Genomic DNA, 21206 nt, shown 5'->3' with positions numbered 1-21206 from the left:
TTGTCTTTCTTTTTTCTCATTAATTAATTTAGTTGGTCCACGGGGGGGGGGGGGGGGGGGTTCTTGAGGGTGGGGAATGGAATTCATTTTTCTTTTTTTCTTGGGGGGTGACTGGGAGGCGTTTCAGATGGTTGAGGGACAGCTATGGGGAACTGTGGGGGGGGGGTCTTGGAGGGTTCGTGTTCCCATTGTATGTTTTGGATATTCAATAAAACATATTTAAAAAAAGAATGCCCCTCTCCCCACATATGTTATTACTACCTCTGAGGGTTTAGAGCTTGAAGTAGTCACCTCATACAAGTACTTGGGAGCATGGCTAGATGGTACACTGTCCTTTTCTCAGCACATATCAAAGCTGCAGGCTAAGGTTAAATCTAGACTTGGTTTCCTCTATCGTAATCGCTCCTCTTTCACCCCAGCTGCCAAACTAACCCTGATTCAGATGGCCATCCTACCCATGCTAGATTATGGAGATGTAATTTATAGATCAACAAGTAAGGGTGCACTCAAGCGGAAAGATGTTATTTACCATTCGGCCATCAGATTTGCCACCAATGCTCCTTTTTTTTTTTTTTTTTTTTTTAAACATTTTATCCCCTTTTCCCCCCAATTTTCGTGGTATCCAATCGCTAGTAATTACTATCTTGTCTCATCGCTACAACTCCCGTACGGGCTCGGGAGAGACGAAGGTCGAAAGCCATGCGTCCTCCGAAGCACAACCCAACCAAGCCGCACTGCTTCTTTAACACAGCGCGCCTCCAACCCGGAAGCCAGCCGCACCAATGTGTCGGAGGAAACACCGTGCACCTGGCCCCCTTGGTTAGCGCGCACTGCGCCCGGCCCGCCACAGGAGTCGCTGGAGCGCGATGAGACAAGGATATCCCTACCGGCCAAACCCTCCCTAACCCGGACGACGCTAGCCCAATTGTGCGTCGCCCCACGGACCTCCCGGTCGCGGCCGGCTGCGACAGAGCCTGGGCGCGAACCCAGAGACTCTGGTGGCGCAGCTAGCACTGCGATGCAGTGCCCTAGACCACTGCGCCACCCGGGAGGCCCTCCAATGCTCCTTTATCGGACACATCACTGCATACCCGTCGCAAGACCCACTGGTTGATGCATATTTATAAAACCCTCTTATGCCTCACTCCGCCCTATCTGAGATATCTTCTGCAGCCCTAATCCTCCGCATACAACACTCTTTCTGCCAGTCACATTCTGTTAAAGGTCCCCAAAGCACGCACATCCCTGGGTCGCTCATCTTTTCAGTTCGCTGCAGCTAGTGACTGGATCGAGCTGCAACAAACACTCAAACTGGACAGTTTTAGCTTTGTCTCTTCATTCAAAGACTCAATCATGGACAATCTTAGTGACAGTTGTTGCTGCTTCGTGTGATTTATTGTTGTCTCTACCTTCTTGCCCTTTCTGCTGTTTGTGCCCAATAATGTATGTACAATGTTTTATGCTGCTACAGTGGTTCTTCCTTTAAAAGTTGTGTCATACTGCAGTACACCTTGCGGGCTGCCACAGAATTCTATGGCACGTTATTTCATTGTCAGCCATTGTTAGCATCATTACTAGTTAGTGCTAGTTTGACCACCAGAGGGCATCTTTGAGAAACATTTGATAGCCTTCAATATTGTATGTACTAGAGAATTTAAAACTTTTTTTGTAAGAACATAGTATATGGGATTGATAAAGAAATTTTGCTTAATTAATTTTATTAATATTATGGTATTTCTATTCCAAGAAAACAAAACCCTCAGCGACGCAGTACAAAGTGACGGTCGGGAGTAGGCTACAGTACTAAGAGCATAACATTTCCACACCATAATTGTAGTCTAACTAATACCCAAACGGAGATTAAGTGAAAATAAAAATGTCATTGATTTATCAAGACCAGTTCCCATACTTGTCTCAGAGCAGTGCGAAACATTGCTGAAATAGACAACAGCAGGAGAGAAACCAAAAGCCTACCATCACCTCATGGGTCTCCCGGTCGGAGCCAGCACGGGTATTGAACCAACATTTGTAACAGTATGCACTGCAATGCAGTGTCTTAGACTGCTGCAAAACTTGGGCGCTGTACAATGTGACCGGTCTGGAGTAGGCCACAGTACTACAGTAAATAATCCTAACATTTCCACACCCTAATTGTAGTTTAAGTTTCTCTTAGAATAAAAACCTTAGTATGATTTCATAAAACTTTTGTTACACTGACGAGTAGTAACAACATTTTTTTATATTTTTACAGGTGTGCGAGTGCAGCACAGAGGAATAGCAATTCTTACGCGATTGTTCTAAATTCAATCACCTTCATCATTCAGTTAATTGAAATTCAATTTTGAAGTTGTGCACAATTATCAGTTTCTATTTGGTTTATGTCGCCCATTCATTGTCAGTTAGAGACACAGTAATGCCTTTGGACCCAAAAGCATAATCTGTGCACTAACTCCCCCTTGCATTGGTCTGGAGCAATGAAGTAGTGACGCAGGGTACTGTACTAAACCACAAATTACTAAATTACAAATTACTAAATCCTGCAGCATAATTTCAAAACTTTTAGTTGAGCAACCACTGTACAATGTTGTGCTGCTGCCACGTTGTGTTGCTACCATGCTGTGTTGTCATGTGTTGCTGCCATGCTACATTGTTGTCTTAGGTCTCTATGTAGCGTTGTGATGTGTATTTTGTCCTATAATTTACATTTTTAATCCCAGCCATCGTCCCCGCAGTAGGCCTTTTGGTAGGCCGTCATTGTAAATAAGAATATTCGGTTGCATTAAGAACTAATGTATCTTTCATTTGCTGTCCAACCTGTATTTTTTAGTCAAGTTTATGATTAGTTACTGATTAGATTAGGTGCCTCTCCCAAGATTTCTCCCGACATTTTGTTGGCAGCTTGGCTACTATTCTCATTGTATAACCACGATTTGTGCCGCTAAATATGCACATTTTCGAACAAACTCTATATGTATTGTGTAATATGATGTTATAGGACTGTCATCTGAAGAAGTTTGAGAAGGTTAGTGAAAAAATTAATATCTTTTGCTGGTTTATTCGTTATCGCTATTGTTGGCTTGAATCAATGCTGTTGTGTGGTTGGCTATTGTAGTAAGCTAATATAATGCTATATTGTGTTTTCGCTGTAAAACACTTAAAAAATCTGAAATATTGGCTGGATTCACAAGATCTTTGTCTTTCATTTGCTGTACGCTGTGTATTTTTCATAAATGTTTTATGATGAGTATTTAGGTCATTCACGTTGGTCTCTGTAGTTATTCTAGTGGCTTTGGTGAGAGTTGTGATGGTGGCTGCAATGTAAAATTATGATCTATACCTGAAATATGCACATTTTTCTAACAAAACATATGCTATACAATAAATATGTTATCAGACTGTCATCTGAAGTTGTTTCTTGGTTAGTGACTATTTATATCTTTATTTGGTCGAAATTGTGATAGCTACCTATGCAGGAAAGAAATGGTGGAAAAAAAAGTTGTGTCTTTTGCTATCGTGGTTAGCTAATAGAAATACATATTGTGTCTTCCCTGTAAAACATTTAAAAATCAGAAATGATGGCTGGATTCACAAGATGTGTATCTTTCATCTGGTGTCTTGGACTTGTGATTTAATGATATTTAGATGCTAGTATTTACTTGTGGCGCTATGCTAGGCTATGCTAGTCAGCTTTTTTACTGATGAGGGTGCTCCCGGATCCGGGATTGTGACCAAGTAGAAGTTAAACTGCGTAATAAGTGTTGCTCTCCACTTTCTGGAGGACTGAGTTTTGAAATCAGTGGAATTCGAGTGTGAAAGCTAAAGAGATGGAAAAAACACCTGTCTCCGGATTACATCTTCAAACTAAGGGCAACTATGGCATTCGTGGCAAAAAGGGAGAAGCGTCCAGCTACGTAGTCAACCTAGCTACATTTTCAGATATATCACGTTTCTAATTTTGACAGAGCCATTTGCTTGGCTCGCTATAGCCTAATGTTAGTTAGCTAACATTGAACCTGGTTGGTTAGATACCTGCAATTTCATGCAGTGTAGTAACATCATGAGTTGTGATTATGCTTCATTCTTTTACCTAGCTAGCTAATGTTAACTGGCTGGCTCGCTAACTAATGATACGTTTATGACCTATTTATTCATATCTCAGAGCCATTTTCTTAGCTGGTTATAGCCTAATGTTAGCTAGCTAACATTGAACCTGGTTAGTTAGCTATCTAACATTGAACCTGGTTAGTTAGCTATCTGCAGATTCATGCAGGGTAGTAACGTCATGAGTTGGGATTATGCTTCATTATTTACCTTGCTAGCGAGCTACATGTCTAAACAAAATACTTCACTATGCAAGTAACCATTTTGGGTGCATTCGTAAATTCAGTCTGGCAATCTACTCCGATTTCAGAGCACTCTTGTCTGAGTGTGCCATTGAGCGCAGAATAACTGATGAATTTATGAACGCTCAACACCCATGTGGCTGGTGTCAGTAAACGTTGGCAAAAAAGCGTAATTAAATTGTTGCCAGTGTAACAGGTGTAAAATATACTTTGTGTTTCACCGAAAATCCCTCATATTTATTTAAATTTATTATTTTAAGATGTATTACATTACTTTCAAGAGTGAATTATTTTATTGAATTTATTTTCTAAATTGTGTTGATGCTGTGATGTCATCAACAGGAGCCATGCTCTTACTCCCCAGTTTGCCCAGAGCATGATGAGGAGAGGTAGGTGTTACTTATGCTCCGGTCTTTTGAATGCACATGTTCTCAAATTCACAAAAAAAGACAAGCAGAAGTTAAATCATCACTGATTCAGTGTTGCATTACTGTTTACATGAATATATATTCGTGTGAATGGGGATAATGTTCGAGTGCAACTTTGCAAGGCTAGCACAACTATCGTTAGCTTTGTGGCGGGAAAGGGTCTCTTTCAGGTGCAGACGTCGTAAGTTAAAATAATTTTCTCATAGGTTTTCTGCACAGTCTTTTGTCTTTTATCAGGCAAATATACTTGTATGGAATCCAGACTGCAGTTGTAACTTTTGCCTTGTATTTGTATCCATTCCATGCAGGTATGTTGTGAAATGTGATGATTTTGTATTTCATGTTTAATGTGCCTAGTTAGCTGTCGTTCATTTTGTTACATGCCCGGGCATGTCAAAAATGGCGTTGTTGCTCCATTAGTATGCTTTAGGTATAATGGTACAATTGTACACTCTATGAAAAATGTTGCACTTATTAGCAAATTATTAGTGTATTCGTGTACAACATTTATACAATGTAACGAGTATTTTGAAAATATGAACATGTACATTTTGTACAATGTATTTTTTGTTGATACTCTTACTACAGTTTGCTCAGAGCGTGATGAGGAGAGGCAAATATGCTTGTATGGAGTCCAGACTGCAGCAGTAACTTTTGCCTTGTATTTGTATCCATTCCATGCAGTCATTAAAAGAGAGACAACCGGCTGAATTGTGTCCAGAGCCTTATCTTCCACCTACACCTTACCAGAACACAACGCAGAACGGTACCGGTGCAGAACCGGTTACACCAGCAGCACAGTTACAGTCACCAATGCTCTCGATAACATGAAAAACAGCCTTACCAGCTCTGCTAGGGCAAATAAAATGGTCAGAGTGGGGCATTCTCTCATTATGTGTCTGGAAGTAGCTAGCAGGTTAGCCAGTTAGCTTGGTTGCTTGACTGCCGTTGTCAACCCAACTCATCGGCCAGAGTGTGCTCTGAACTCAAAACAGGTTATGCACACACAATAACACGAAACAGGTATGCACACACACACTAGTGGTCAGAACCAATTTAATACATGGCCAATTTAGATGCAATCAATTAGCTTAATTTCTCAGAGATCAAATTATACTTCAACAAAATAATGTTGCAGGAATGCTAATCTTCTCTGTTTCTAACTACATCAATTATTTCAGAACAATATGAGATGGTGGGTGTCATGGCTTGCTGAAATGACATGGAACAACCCATATGTAGTCCCATATGTGCTATTCTAGAAGGCTCTGTTGACATCTAGATGACATGGACAGTTTAGTAATTGTAATAACTTACACTCTGATGTGCATCTGACAGGCAGCTTTAAAAGATGGGTTATTATTGTAAAGAGTAGGTAGGTATGACTCTGTTGCAGACCCTGGTCTCAAGGGAAGGCTAAGAGGAGTCTCTCTCTTTATGTCCTTATGCTTTGAAATACTTACTAAATAGTGTTTTAATGTGAGTTTATTATCTGCAGTGGGTTGGACTTTTGGCAAACAGAACTTTGGCGAAATGTAGTTGCATTCTTATCATTTTCAGGATGGACTTTTTTACCTCAGAGGATGTTCAGAAATCTCCAGCCTTGGTTTTTAATGGAATGCATTTCCCAAAGTTCCCCATGTACCCAGAAAAGTGTAGCGCTTTCAGATTGGGCACATGAGAAATTACTATTTCGCAAAGTTAAAAAAATAAAATACTAATGCAGTTCTATATCTTACAGATCCAGAAAGGCTGCCTCGTGTCTGTCCAGAATAAATGATTTCTTTAGCTTTGAGCAACAGAAATATGCTGATATCTGCACCAGACCTTCCTTCTAAGACTCATCCTTCTGCTAGTACTTTCTGTTAATATATTGCAGAAATATTACAGTATGGTACATCTGTTCCCTTCACCCATCAATATATTATATTTATATCTAGTGTATGTAATAGGCTTTGTGCCAGTGACGTTGTGGACATCTTTACATTACCAGAGATAAGATGCCAATGATTGTCCAAATTGTGGCTAATCTGGTGCTGATACTAATCATTATTATGTTTGACTATGAGAATGCTCCTTTCATGCTGATCAGTCATGCCTCCACTGCACTCGCTCCCTCGCACACTTTACCACCCAGCTCTCCTAATGAGGTAAGAGACATTAGATGAGACAAAGAGCTGTGAGGGTTCCTTTCAATATCTACACAGATACAATACATGGCTCAAAGTAACTGTTGTTCAGTGTAATTTGAGTGCATAGGTTTATTAATCAGAATGTGATGTTGTCTTACCTGCCGTTTGACAAATAATCTCGCTAGATAGCAGGAGGACTATAGCCACCTCCAGTGCCTGAAAGCAGGTCAAGACAACACATTCCTTCGCTCCTACCAGTCTTCTGCAGAAGAACAGAGGTTGTTTTTGGTTTAGCCCAGTGTAAACTCCAATCTGTCTCAGTATTTTGATTCCCCTGAGTTCACTCATTGTATCCGGAAAATGTTCAGTTCCTATTTTGGCCAGACAGAAAAAGTAAACAAACGTTATGTTGCAGTGTGCACTGACCTGTGGAGTGACTGTAATTCGTGCGTTTTGGTGCATCATGTGCTAGTTACATTTGCAGTGGTGATTTTAGCTTGTAAATCTTGGTGGGGCAAACTCCCCCCCAACTTTTTGGGAGCATATAAGCAAACAATGAAAGCTCGTACAATATTCGATGATGACATTTCTCTAAAACAGGTTATAGGCTCCATGTGCACCACCAAGTCAGAACAATAGGCTAAGTTATGAGGGGGGGAGGTACATCTATGGTAGCACCCAAGGGGCTTGAATGTTCGAGCTCTACCCATAGATTTTGCAGTGACGTAATGCCCCAATGATTGAAAGAACACTGAGCCAATCACCGCGCAACTAGAAAACATTACCAACCCCTACGCTCCGTATTTTCTACTGGCTTCCCCACCACCACAGAAAGCGCTGAGCTAGGCTGAAACATCTGCATTTGAGCTGCCTTACTCAAGAAGGCAAAAAAAGAGACCATGGTTGTATGTGGCTTTATTAATTCAATTATTCATTAAGTTTTAGGCTACAGATTAGATAAATTATGATGAACTTCATAGAGTGGTGAAAGTACACAGTGATGATAATAATCTCGCTCTTACGCATAATGTAGGCTCGCCTACCCATACTGTATATGCGAGCTGTTGGCTAGAGCGCATGTGCCAAGACCAGAGTGGGCACATTTGTTATTTTAGTTTTGCGACAAGACCATTGATGGAGTTGTAAATGCGATGGAAACACATCGAACGTAAGTTTTTATTCAGTACATGAAAACTTAAGCGAAAAAGTATATTTTATGTGCACTGAGTTATCACGCACTGTTTTTTTTATCTGCAACAAATCAGTTTGGTAGAAACATGCCATTGGTGGGAAAATGTTTACCGCATATTTTATTTATGCAGATTTTAGTATATTCGCATGAAAATCTGTCGCCAATTGGATGGAAACATAACTACTGAATATATACATTTTTGACCCTGTATTTTAACAACAACAACAACGTTTATGTTGCATGTCCCGTATGTTTACTACAGGTCCCTTTTGACATTGTGTCTGAATTATCTGAAGCCACAGTTAGGTAGCCTACTGCTTGCATTTGAACATTTTATATTGCTGATGAGTAAAGAGCTGTTAAGAAATGCTATAAATAAGACATTTCAAGCACTTTGAATTGGGCCTTGAAGCTCATAGATTGTCCTGCAGTAGAAATAGCCTGAGCTAATGATCAGGAGTCCTATCTTTCCTCCTGCCAATTGATAACACCAAAGTAATTATAATGGGAACCGACGAAGGGCTCAGGAATTTGTGGCTTTTCTCAAATGGTCTGTTATAGGAATTAAGAACCAGGCTCTAAATATATATATTCCAATTTCAGTCCTGTCACTTTTATTTAGACTTTCATTCCCTTTATCTTGATTCCTGCATTTTGTTTTAATGAAACTTGGACATTAAAAGTTAGCCCATGACATCAATCACTTCTATTAACCGAGAGGGTGTGTACAGTGTGTGTACAGTGTGTGTGTGTGTGTGTGTATGTGCACATTCAACATCACTTCAAAGCCCCCAAGATTAAGTGAAGACACATACAAAACAAATGGATTATAATTGCAAGTCGTCCCTCAATTTCCTTTGTACACAGGAAGTCCAAAAACACAGTTTCTTGGCATTTCATGACTTATAATCATAACTACAATCATAGTTATAATTGTTCTACAGAGATTACATAATGTATTCCTGCCATTGATTAACATTTTCTCCAACCTAGCTGTACAACCCATTTTCTCACAAGGTTATGGCCACCTGCATGTGTCTTTCTCTCTGTTCCCTGCGTGCCAAGGTCATTCCCTACGCAAGGACTAGCACCTCATTGTGAGATTCAGACCTTCCTGCCATCTGCAAAGCGCCTTGTCACAATCCCTAGCCGTTGTCATATATCTGGATTCGTGCAGATGGCTGCAACCCTTTCCGTGCTGTTCCATACAGCAATCATTTCCCACCAGCAAGGCCTCGTAGGGGGCTCGGAGACAATAAAGCTACAGTAGTGGGTGGAAGGGAGAGAGGGAAGGAGAGAGAGTGCAAAGGTAGAGAGAATTGTGTGTGTATATGTGTGTGTGAGAGAGACTTGCTGCCAAAAGGGAGAGCAGCATTAGGACCTGATTGAACCACTAATGCTAGTAGTGTTGGTGGCCAACATTCCTGATCACAATGTGCTTGCTTTCTTCATTTGACACAAATGAAACATCCTACTGTATAATACATATCTTAGAGATGCACTGTTGATTTCCCTGCTGGGACGGAGGTATTCTGATAGAGAAAATGTCTCAAATGGTAATGTATATGAATTTATATAAAATCTTGTTTTGAGTCAATTTCCCATGATAAATGCAGTGATTATATTCACTGAACAAAAATATAAACGCGACATTTAAAGTGTTGGTCCCATGTTTCATGAGCTGAAATAAAAGCTCCCAGAAATGTTTAATAAGCACAAAAAGCTTATTTCTCTCAAATTTTGTGGACAAATTTGTTTACATCCCTGTTACTGAGCATTTTGCCTTTGTCAAGATAATCCATCCACCTGACAGGTGTGGCATATAAAGATGCTGATTAAACAGCATGATCATTACACAGCTGCACGTTGTGATGGGGACAATAAAAGGCCACTCTAAAATATGCTGTTTTGTCACACAACACAATGCCACAGATGTCTCAAGTTGAGGGAACGTGCAATTGGCATGCTGACTGCAGGAATGTTCACCAGAGCTGTTACCAGAGAATTGAATGTTAATTTCTCTACCATAAGACACCTCCAACATTGTTTTAGAGAATTTGGCAGTATCTCTAACCGGCCTCACAACTGCAGGCCATGTGTAACCACGCCAGCCCAGGACCTCCACATCTGGCTACCTGCGGGATCATCTGAGATCAGCCACCCGGACAGCTGAGGAAACTCATGGGTATTTCTGTCTATAATAAAGCCCTTTTGTGGGGAAAAACACCTTCTGATTGGCTGGGCCTGGCTCCCCAGTGGGTGGGCCTATGCCCTCCGAAACCCACCCATGGCGCCCTTGTCCAATCATGTGAAATCCATAGATTAGGGACGAATGCATTTTTTTCAATTGACTGATTTCCTTATATGACTAAATCAGTAAAATCATTGAAATTGTGGCATTTATATTTTTGTTGTATATTATTTTGACTGAAAACTCACAGGAAGCACATATAATCTCCTTTTCTTTTGAGGCAATAATGAACTGTCAATATTGAAAATCCACAAGTGCGTCTAATCCCCATACTTTAGAGGGATCCCCCCCCCACCCTATGCGTTAGACACTTTTTTTCTGTGACACCTCTGAAATTGTGCAGGATAAAGTTTCGTCAGGTGTATATTTTACCAAAATGTAATACTATCGTTAATGCACTCCTGGGCTGTGATTTGTCCTCGTTTGTCAACTGCGCTGAAATTTGACCCCGTGCTGGAGGAGTTGTATCAGTGTTACACACCACACTGCTTATCACAGGAGTCGGACAAATGTGGGAGAGGATAATTATTGCCCCAGGTATCGATTTTTGGAGGATTAATTCAGTTTTAAAAAGGTTCGATGCCATTTCTGTTGATCCAGGAAATTGTTGCAGTACAATGGCCAGGACTTATCTACCAACACTATGTACTGTACGCACACATGACTGGGGTCAAAGGTTCTGGTTTATAAATGTTATGGGAATGTTTTCAAACAAATACCTGAAGAGTGTTATCTGCATATTGAACTGATACAAGAGCCTACCAATATGTTCCATCAATATACACACACTACCGTTCAAAAGTTAGGGGTCACTAAGAAATGTCCTTGTTTTTGAAAGAAAACCACATTTTCCAGTCAATTAATATCAAATTGATCAGAAATACAGTGTAGACATTGTTAATATTGTAAATAACTATTGTAGCTGGAAACGGCTGATTTTTAATGGGATATCTAAATAGGCGTACATAGGTCCATTATCAGCAACCATCACTCCTGTGTTCCAGTAACACATTGTGTTTGCTAATCCAAGTTTATCATTTTAAAAGGCTAACTGATCATTAGAAAACCCTTTTGCAATTATGTTAGCACAGCTGAAAACGGTTGTGCTGATTAATTAAGCGCTAGCGGGACACCTGTCGACAACTTCCGGTGAAATTGGAGGGCGCACAATTCAAATCAATTATGGATATTAAACATTTAGGTACATACAAGTGTCTTATATTGGTTCAAAGCTTAAATTCTTGTTACTCTAACTGCACTGTCTGATTGAGGACGGTGCCCCACGTCAACATATTTTTCCATCCGCACAAGCTTCATAAAATCACAAATGGCGATTTAAATATTGAAAATCGTCCTCTGATTTGCAATCTAAAGGTTCCCAGCTACAACAGTGTCATTTTGTTAGATAAAATCCTTCTTTATATCCCAAAAACTCAGTTTAGTTGGCGCCATCGATTTGAGTAATCCACTCGTTCAACATGCAGAGAAAGGAATCCAAAAAGCTACCACTAAACTTTGTTAAAACAAGTCAAAATGTAATCCTCAGGTACCCTAAAATGTAATTAAACTATAATATTTCATATGGAAAGTAGTATGTTCAATAGGAAAACGATATTAACAGGTGCAGCGTGCACAGACTGATTTCCAACTCTGAGTCCTAGTAGTAAAACTCATGATAATTCCTCGTTTGCGAAGAAACAAGCCTGAAACCTTGAACAAAGACTGTTGACATCTAGTGGAAGCCATAGGAATTGCAATCTGGGAGCTGGATATGGATCTGCCCCTATTATTTCCATTGTAAGAGCATGGGCTCAAAAATTAAACATTTCATGTTGGTTTATCTTTGGATTTTCTCCTACCATATCTATTGTGTTATAGTCTCATACATTATTTTAACATTTCTACAAACGTCAAAGTGTTTTCTATCCAATGGTACAAATTATATGCATATCCTGGCTTCTGGGCCTGAGTAACAGGCAGTTTACTTTGGGCACATCAGTCAGGCAGAAATTGAGAAAAAAGGACCCTAGCTCTAACAAGTTTTAAAGAAGCAATAAAACTGGCCTTCTTTATACTAGTTGAGTATCTGGAGAATCAGCATTTGTGGGTTCGATTACAGGCTCAACATGGCCAGAAATAAATAACTTTCTTCTGAAACTCGTCAGTTTTCTTTTGTTGTAATAATCGTCTGGCCCTAGTTTAGCCACATCCTCTCAGTGACCTCCACACACCTCTTGGATTGGTTTAGTTTGACAAAACGCCTGACATCACATCACCCTTGACTGCTCTTGTGATTTAACAGCCCTCAGATTGCCCCTACATGGCTGAAGATGGGCTCAGGGTTGGTGTTGATAGGATGGTAAGATGTGTTATCTGAGAGCTGGCAGATGGATGTCCAACCTCTACTCCTGTATGGGCCATTCAGGATTGTTGTCACCCTCAAATTATGTTTATGAATAGATTTTGGATCGATGCTATCTGCTCCCCATCATTGAGTCCTTGAGGCTTGGTTGGAATCTGCCATCTGTTAGAAGACGTTAATGAGATCTGTGTCTGATGATAGACCACAGCTCAGGAAATTGATAACAAAAAAGGATATTGAGGGGGTTCGACAATGACGCTTTATTAATATACCACTGCTGTCTAAATCATTAAAAACAACAAGCATGCTGCTGTTTAAAAGGCATGATTCAGATCTTTTAAATGAAATCAATACATCATAGGCCTATTTGACTGAGATTTAGTCATTGGCCTGCATGATGTAGCACTCACTTCTGTCATCATGAAGTGCTTTGAGAGACTAGTCAAGGATCATATCACCTCCACCCTACCTGTCACCCTAGACCCACTTCAATTTTCTTACCACCCTAATAGGTCAGTATAGGTGCATCAAAGCTGGGGCCGAGAGATAGAAGCTGTTTTTCAATCTCAAGGCCATCAGATTGTTAAACAGCCTACACACTCAATATACCTACACACTCAATATCATTGGCCACTTTAAGAATGTTTACATATCTTGCATTACTTATCTCATATGTATATACTGTATCCTGCACTATTGCATCTTAGCCACTCTGTCACTGCCCATCCATATATTTTGTATATTCTTATCCCATTCCTTTACTAGATTGTGTGTATTAGGATTTGTTGTAGAATTGTTAGATACTGCTGCACTGTCAGATCTAGAAGCATAAGCATTTCACTACACTCGCAATAACAACTGCTAACCTTGTGTATGTGACCAATAAAATTTGATTTGAGTAAAGTCCCCTGTTATATTTTCATGATGTCCTAAAATTTAATGAAACTAGTGTTACATTTTCATTTAAACCTTTTTCTTGTAATGAAGGCCATTTACAGTGTTTTCATTATGAACAGAACATACCATGCCAAAGCTTTAAGTTAGAATTAATCTTAGAACATTTAAGCCCATCAGGGAGAGACATTACTCAGGTCTACTACAGCTCTGCCAGGGAAAGGTCAGGATATTTGACTGCTACTCAAGTGTATTTTACTTTTCTGGTTTCTGCGGTAGTGCTGAGCTGCGGTGGTAGAGTCCAGGTTGAGTCAGCAGCCCATACTTCATCATTGCCGACATTTCAATCCGTTTCCCCGGTTCACTTCTACCACATTTACAGCATCACAGATTTTCAATACTGATCAGTCACAGCCTCTTTCCTTTTCATTCATCACCAGCTCCTTTCTTCTACTCTTATCCTTTCTCCCTCCTCTCCCCAAACCCTTCTGCCCTCCTTCCTCTCGCTTATTCTGCCTTCCTTTTCTACCCCCTTTTTTCTCCTCTCATTCCTCCCTCTACCTTTTTGTCTTCCCCTCCCCTCTCCTGCCTCCCCCTCTCAATCAGCTTAATGAGGTAGTCACCTGGAATGCATTTAAATTAACAGGTGTGCCTTGTTAAAAGTTCATTTGTGGAATTTCGTTCCATCTTAATGCGTTTGAGACAATCAGTTGTGTTTTGACAAGGTAAAGGTGGTACACCGAAGATAGTCTTTTACCAAATAGGGCTAAGTCCATATTATGGCAAGAACAGCTCAAACAAGCCAAGAGAAACGACAGTACATCATTACTTTAAGACATGAAAGTCAGTCAATACGGAAAAAAGCCATCAAGCACTATGATGAAACTGGCTCTCATGAGGACCGCCACAGGAATGAAAAACCCAGAGTTACCTCTGCTGCAGAGGATAAGTTGATTAGAGTTACGAGCCTCAGAAATTGCAGCCCAAATAAATGCTTCAGAGTTCAAGTTAGACACATCAACATCAACTGTTCAGAGGAGATTGCGTGAATCAGGCCTTCATGGTTGAATTGCTGCAAAGAAACCACTACTAAAGGACACCAATAACAAGAAGAGACTGGCTTGGGCCAAGATACACGAGCAATGGCCATTAGACCGGTGGAAATCTGTCCTTTAGTCTGATGAGTACAAATTTGAGATTTTTGGTTTGGCTTATTGGGACTATCATTCGTTTTTCAACAGGACAATGACCGAACACACCTCCAGGCTGAGATGGTTTGGACCGCAGAGTGAAGAAGAAACAGCCAACAAGTGCTCAGCATATGTTGGAACTCCTTCAAGACTCTTGGAAAAGGATTCCAGGTGAAGCTGGTTGAGAGAATCCCAACAGTGTGCAAAGGGTGGCTACTTTGAAGAATCTAAAATACATTTGGATTTGTTTAACACATGATTCCATAGTTTTGATGTCTTCACTATTATTCTACAATGTAGAAAATAGTAAAAATAAAGAAAAACCCTAAAATGAGTAGGTGTGTCCAAAATTGACTGGTACTGCACATACCAGGTGATCAGATGTCTGGTATTAGTATATATCTAATTAATTCTGGATGCTGAGCCAATCAAATATGCACAAATATGTTTTTGTTATGATCAATGGTGACATTACTTAACTTAAAATAAAATGCATTATGACATACAGTGGGGCCCGAAATTATAATAATCATTCAATATATTAGATACGTTGTATATACAGTGGCTTGCGAAAGTATTCAGCCCGTTGGCATTTTTCCTAATTTACTGTCTTACAACCTGGAATTAAAATAGATTTTTGGGGGGTTGTATCATTTGATTTACACAACATGCCTACCACTTTGAAGATGCTAAATATTTTTTATTGTGAAACAAACAAGACAAAAAGATAAATAACTTTAGCGCGCATAACTACTCAACCCCCCAAAGTCAATACTTTGTAGAGCCATGTTTTGCAGCAATTACAGCTGCAAGTCTCTTGGGGTATGTCTCTATAAGCTTGGGTACATCTAGCCACTGGGATTTTTGCCCATTCTACAAGGCAAAACTGCTCAAGCTCCTTCAAGTTGGATGGATTCCGCTGGTGAAAAGCAATCTTTAAGTCATACCACAGATTCTCAATTGGTTTTAGGTCTGGGCTTTGACTAGGCCATTCCAATACATTTACATTTTTCCCCTTAAACCACTCGAGTGTTGCTTTAGCAGTATGCTTAGGGTCATTGTCCTGCTGGACGGTGAACCTCCGTCCCAGTCTCAAATCTCTGGAAGACTGAAACAGGTTTCCCTCAAGAATGTCCCTGTGTGTAGCGCCATCCATCATTCCTTCAATTCCGACCAGTTTCCCAGCCGATGAAAAACAACCCACAGCATGGTGCTGCCACCACAATGCTTCACTGTGGGAATGGGGTTCTCGGGGTGATGGCCAAAAAGCTCAATAACCAGAATACCTTCTTCCACATGTTTTGAGAGTCACCCACATGCCTTTTGATGAACACCAAACGTGTTTGCTTATTTTTTCCTTTAAGCAATTACTTATTTCTGGCCACTCTTCCATAAAGCCCAGCTCTTTGGAGTGTACGGCTTAAAGTGGTCCTATAGACAGATGCTCCAATCTCCGCTGTGGAGCTTTGCATCTCCTTCAGGGTTATCTTCGGTCTCTTTTTTGCCTCTGATTAATGCCCTCCTTGCCTGGTTCGTGATTTTGGGTGGGTGGCCCTCTCTTGGCAGGTTTGTTATGGTGCCATATTCTTTCAATTTTTTAATAATTGGTTTATTGGTGCTCCATGGGATGTTCAAAGTTTTGGGTATTTTTTTTATAACCCAACCCTTATCTGTACTTCTCCACAACTTTGTCCCTTACCTGTTTGGAGGGCTCCTTGGTCTTTATGGTGCCCCTTGCTTAGTGGTGCTGCAGACTCTGGGGCCTTTCAAAGTGTACAGGTGTATATATACTGAGATCATGTGGCACTTAGATTGCACACAGGTGTACTTTATTTAACAAATTATTTGACTTCTGAAGGTAATTGGTTGCACCAGATCTTATTTAGGTGCTTCATAGCAAAGGGGGTGAATACATATGCCATACCACTACTGTATGCATGCACTACTTTTCCATTTTAAATTATTTTTGTCTTTTTTATTTCATTTCACCAACTACATCAAGCTTGTGACTCTACAAAATTGTTGGATGCATTTGCAGATCATACCAAAGACATGCTAACCTCCCCTGTTATTGGTAATGGTGAGAGTTTAGGTTGGGGGTATGATCATTGACCCTCTGTAAATTTTTCACTGATCATTATTCATTCATGATTATCCCTAATTATGATAGCATCCACATTAATGTAGAAGTGTTTAGAAACAGATTATATTCCTTTTTATTTTTTTGTATTTTTCATCCCAATTTCGTGGTATCCAATTGGTAGTAGTTACAGTCTTGTCTCATCACTGCAACTCCCGTACGGACTCGGGAGAGGCGAAGGTCGAGAGCCATGCGTCCTCCGAAACACAACCCAACCAAGCCGCACTGCTTCTTGACACTATGCCCATCCAACCAGGAAGCTAGCCACACCAATGTGTCAGAGGAAACACCGTACACCTGGAGACCGTGTCAGCGTGCACTGCGCCCGGCCCGCCACAGGAGTCGCTAGTGCACGATGAGACAAGGAAATCCCTGCCGCCCAAACCCTACCTTACCCGGACGATGCTGGGCCAATTGTGCGCCGCCCCATGGGCCTCCCGGTCGCGCCCGGCTGCGACAGAGCCTGGACTCTAACCCAGAATCTCTAGTGGCACAGCTAGCACTGCGATGCAGTTCCTTAGACCACTGCGCCACTCAGGAGGCCTATGTTCCTTTTTATAATAAAAGTCACTCCAAAATGACACAATACATTATTTACTATTCATTTCTATTGGGCACAAAATAATCAAACACAACCAAAACAAACTGCAAATGCATCCAACAAGTTTGTAGAGTCACAAGCTTGATGTTGTCATTGCATGCTAAGAAGATGGGACCAAATAGTAAATATTTGACTATTGTATTTATAAGTATCTTTAAGGGTGTCAATCATTTTAACCCCTACCTTTTTGAGAAAAAAAGTATTACTTGTCTCTTTCTCTGAGCAATTGTATTTTTGATAAAATAATTTCCCAATTTTTTTGAGGATACAATTTAGCTCAGTATATATATACTGTATATAAACTCCCAGTAATTGATTTGGTATTTACCAACATTTCGGCATCACTGTGCCTTCTTCAGGGTAAAGTCATGAATACTTGAACCAGGTTATGTAGACAAACAGTGCAATTAGTGCAACCAATGACAATAGTGAGGGGTGTGTGGGAAGGAAGTCAGCAGGAACTAAATTAATTCCAAATTCTACTAAACGAGAGCTCTGAATACTTCAAATTCACCATGCAGACTGATGAGAGAAAAATAAACTACCTGGGCTTATGGATCATCAAAGAGAATGATGCATTTCGCACAAACTTATACACAAAGCCCACATACCGCAATACCTTGCTATGTGCTGATAGTATGCATCCCTTTCCACACAAGAATGGTCTACCATATAGCCAATTATGCAGGGTTAAATGAATCTGTGGCCACCAGACAGATTTTGACAGTAATGCTAATTTTGTTTAACAGAAATTCAAAATGAGAGGCTACAAGGACAAAACTATTGATGCTGCAATGATGAAAATATCTCAAAAACCAAAAGAGGAATTACTAAAGTCAACCAAAGAAGAAAAACAACGCAACCGTCTTTTGCACTAAGTACACCAAGGGTTCGGAGAAAATAAAAGCAATCCTGAAAAAGCATTGGCATATTCTGCAATCAGACAAACAAATTGCACACCTCTTCAAGGAACCCCCACTGGTGGTCTATAAGTGTGGTCGCAATATAGGAGATAGCTTGGTGAGATCTGACATGCCCCCTGAGCCCACTCAGACACTCTTGACACCTATCCCAAATGGGAAGTACAAATGTGGCTCATGCCACAGTGCAATAGCACTATAAAAACATCCTTCAGACATCCACATACAGGTCTGAAAATCCCTGTTAGGGGTATCATCTCATGCAAGACCAAGGGAGTAATCTCATCACCTGTTCATGTGGAAAAGCCTACAAAGGGAGGCTTACTGGATATCCTATCTAAAACCAATGACTCCTAGTGGTCTGAATATTGACTTTGATCTCAGGCCCTTCTTTTGAACAATTCTTTCTTTTATGAACAAGTCTTATAAATGTATATATTATATCTACAGCTTATTAGCGTACACCTAATATGTTCCCCCTGTTGATGATGCTCATTATACATTAAGGTTGAACCAAAAGATTACATGTAACAAATATGAAATGAAATACGTGAAATCGAATTAAACAATAATGTATGTTGATGCTAATATGATGTACAATATTCAATTATGTTTCTATTTGACAACAATAGCCTAATATATTTAATATGCCATAAACTATTGTTTTTTTAACAGTTTCACTAATTCGTTTGAATTAACTTAATCATTATGACACACATCTCACTATTGTCATTGGTTGCACTAGTTGCACTGTTTGTCTACATAAGCTGGTTCAAGTATTCATGACATTACCCTGAAGAAGGCACAGTGATGCCAAAACGTTGGTAAATACCCAATAATTACTGGGAGTTTATATATAGTCACTATTACTCATCTTTATTTGTCAATCATTTCGGACCACACTGTACAGTGGGGCAAAAAAGTATTTAGTCAGCCACCAATTGTGCAAGTTCTCCCACTTAAAAAGATGAGAGAGGCCTGTAATTTTCATCATAGGTACACTTCAACTATGACAGACAAAATGAGGGAAAAAAATCCAGAAAATCACGTTGTAGGATTTTTTATGAATTTATTTGCAAATTATGGTGGAAAATAAGTATTTGGTGAATAACAAAAGTTTCTCAATACTTTGTTATATACCCTTTGTTGGCAATGACAGAGGTCAAACGTTTTCTGTAAGTCTTCACAAGGTTTTCACACACTGTTGCTGGTATTTTGCCCCATTCCTCCATGCAGATCTCCTCTAGAGCAGTGATGTTTTGGGGCTGTTGCTGGGCAACACGGACTTTCAACTCCCTCCAAAGATTTTCTATGGGGTTGAGATCTGGAGACTGGCTAGGCCACTCCAGGACCTTGAAATGCTTCTTACGAAGCCACTCCTTTGTTGCCCGGGCGGTGTGTTTGGGATCATTGTCATGCTGAAAGACCCAGCCACGTTTCATCTTCAATGCCCTTGCTGATGGAAGGAGGTTTTCACTCAAAATCTCACGATACATGGCCCCATTCATTCTTTCCTTTACACGGATCAGTCGTCCTGGTCCCTTTGCAGAAAAACAGCCCCAAAGCATGATGTTTCCACCCCCATGCTTCACAGTAGGTATGGTGTTCTTTGGATGCAACTCAGCATTCTTTGTCCTCCAAACACGACGAGTTGAGTTTTTACCAAAAGGTTCTATTTTGGTTTCATCTGACCATATGACATTCTCCCAATCTTCTTCTGGATCATCCAAATGCTCTCTAGCAAACTTCAGACGGGCCTGGACATGTACTGGCTTAAGCAGGGGGACACGTCTGGCACTGCAGGATTTGAGTCCCTGGCGGCGTAGTGTGTTACTGATGGTAGGCTTTGTTACTTTGGTCCCAGCTCTCTGCAGGTCATTCACTAGGTCCCCCCGTGTGGTTCTGGGATTTTTGCTCACCGTTCTTGTGATCATTTTGGCCCCACGGGGTGAGATCTTGCGTGGAGCCCCAGATCAAGGGAGATTATCAGTGGTCTTGTATGTCTTCCATTTCCTAATAATTGCTCCCACAGTTGATTTCTTCAAACCAAGCTGCTTACCTATTGCAGATTCAGTCTTCCCAGCCTGGTGCAGGTCTACAATTTTGTTTCTGGTGTCCTTTGACAGCTCTTTGGTCTTGGCCATAGTGGAGTTTGGAGTGTGACTGTTTGAGGTTGTGGACAGGTGTCTTTTATACTGATAACAAGTTCAAACAGGTGCCATTAATACAGTTAACGAGTGGAGGACAGAGGAGCCTCTTAAAGAAGAAGTTACAGGTCTGTGAGAGCCAGAAATCTTGCTTGTTTGTAGGTGACCAAATACTTATTTTCCACCATAATTTGCAAATAAATTCATTAAAAATCCTACAATGTGATTTTCTGGAATCTTTTTTCTAATTTTGTCTGTCATAGTTGAAGTGTACCTATGATGAAAATTACAGGCCTCTCATCTTTTTAAGTGGGAGAACTTGCACAATTGGTGGCTGACTAAATACTTCTTTGCCCCACTGTATATACGTTGCATTGTGAACTTTACATTTTTACACAGCTCAATAAACAAAATTACCCAAATGTATGGCTGATTAAAACGAGTAGGACAGATGTGCAATGAAGTTCACTGATACAGCGACTCCAGTTCGCTATGCATAAATTCAATTTGATAACTGTCCTATTCCGAGTCGTCCACCAATTCAACCAGTTATGGATGATCTTTTAGCTGACCCTGAGCAGTGGAGTGTGTAGACGTTTAATACAT

The sequence above is a fragment of the Salvelinus namaycush genome, chromosome 8, assembly GCF_016432855.1.
Source record: "Salvelinus namaycush isolate Seneca chromosome 8, SaNama_1.0, whole genome shotgun sequence".
In the NCBI taxonomy this organism is placed as follows: domain Eukaryota; kingdom Metazoa; phylum Chordata; class Actinopteri; order Salmoniformes; family Salmonidae; genus Salvelinus; species Salvelinus namaycush.
Note: the sequence above shows the minus strand (reverse complement) of the source record.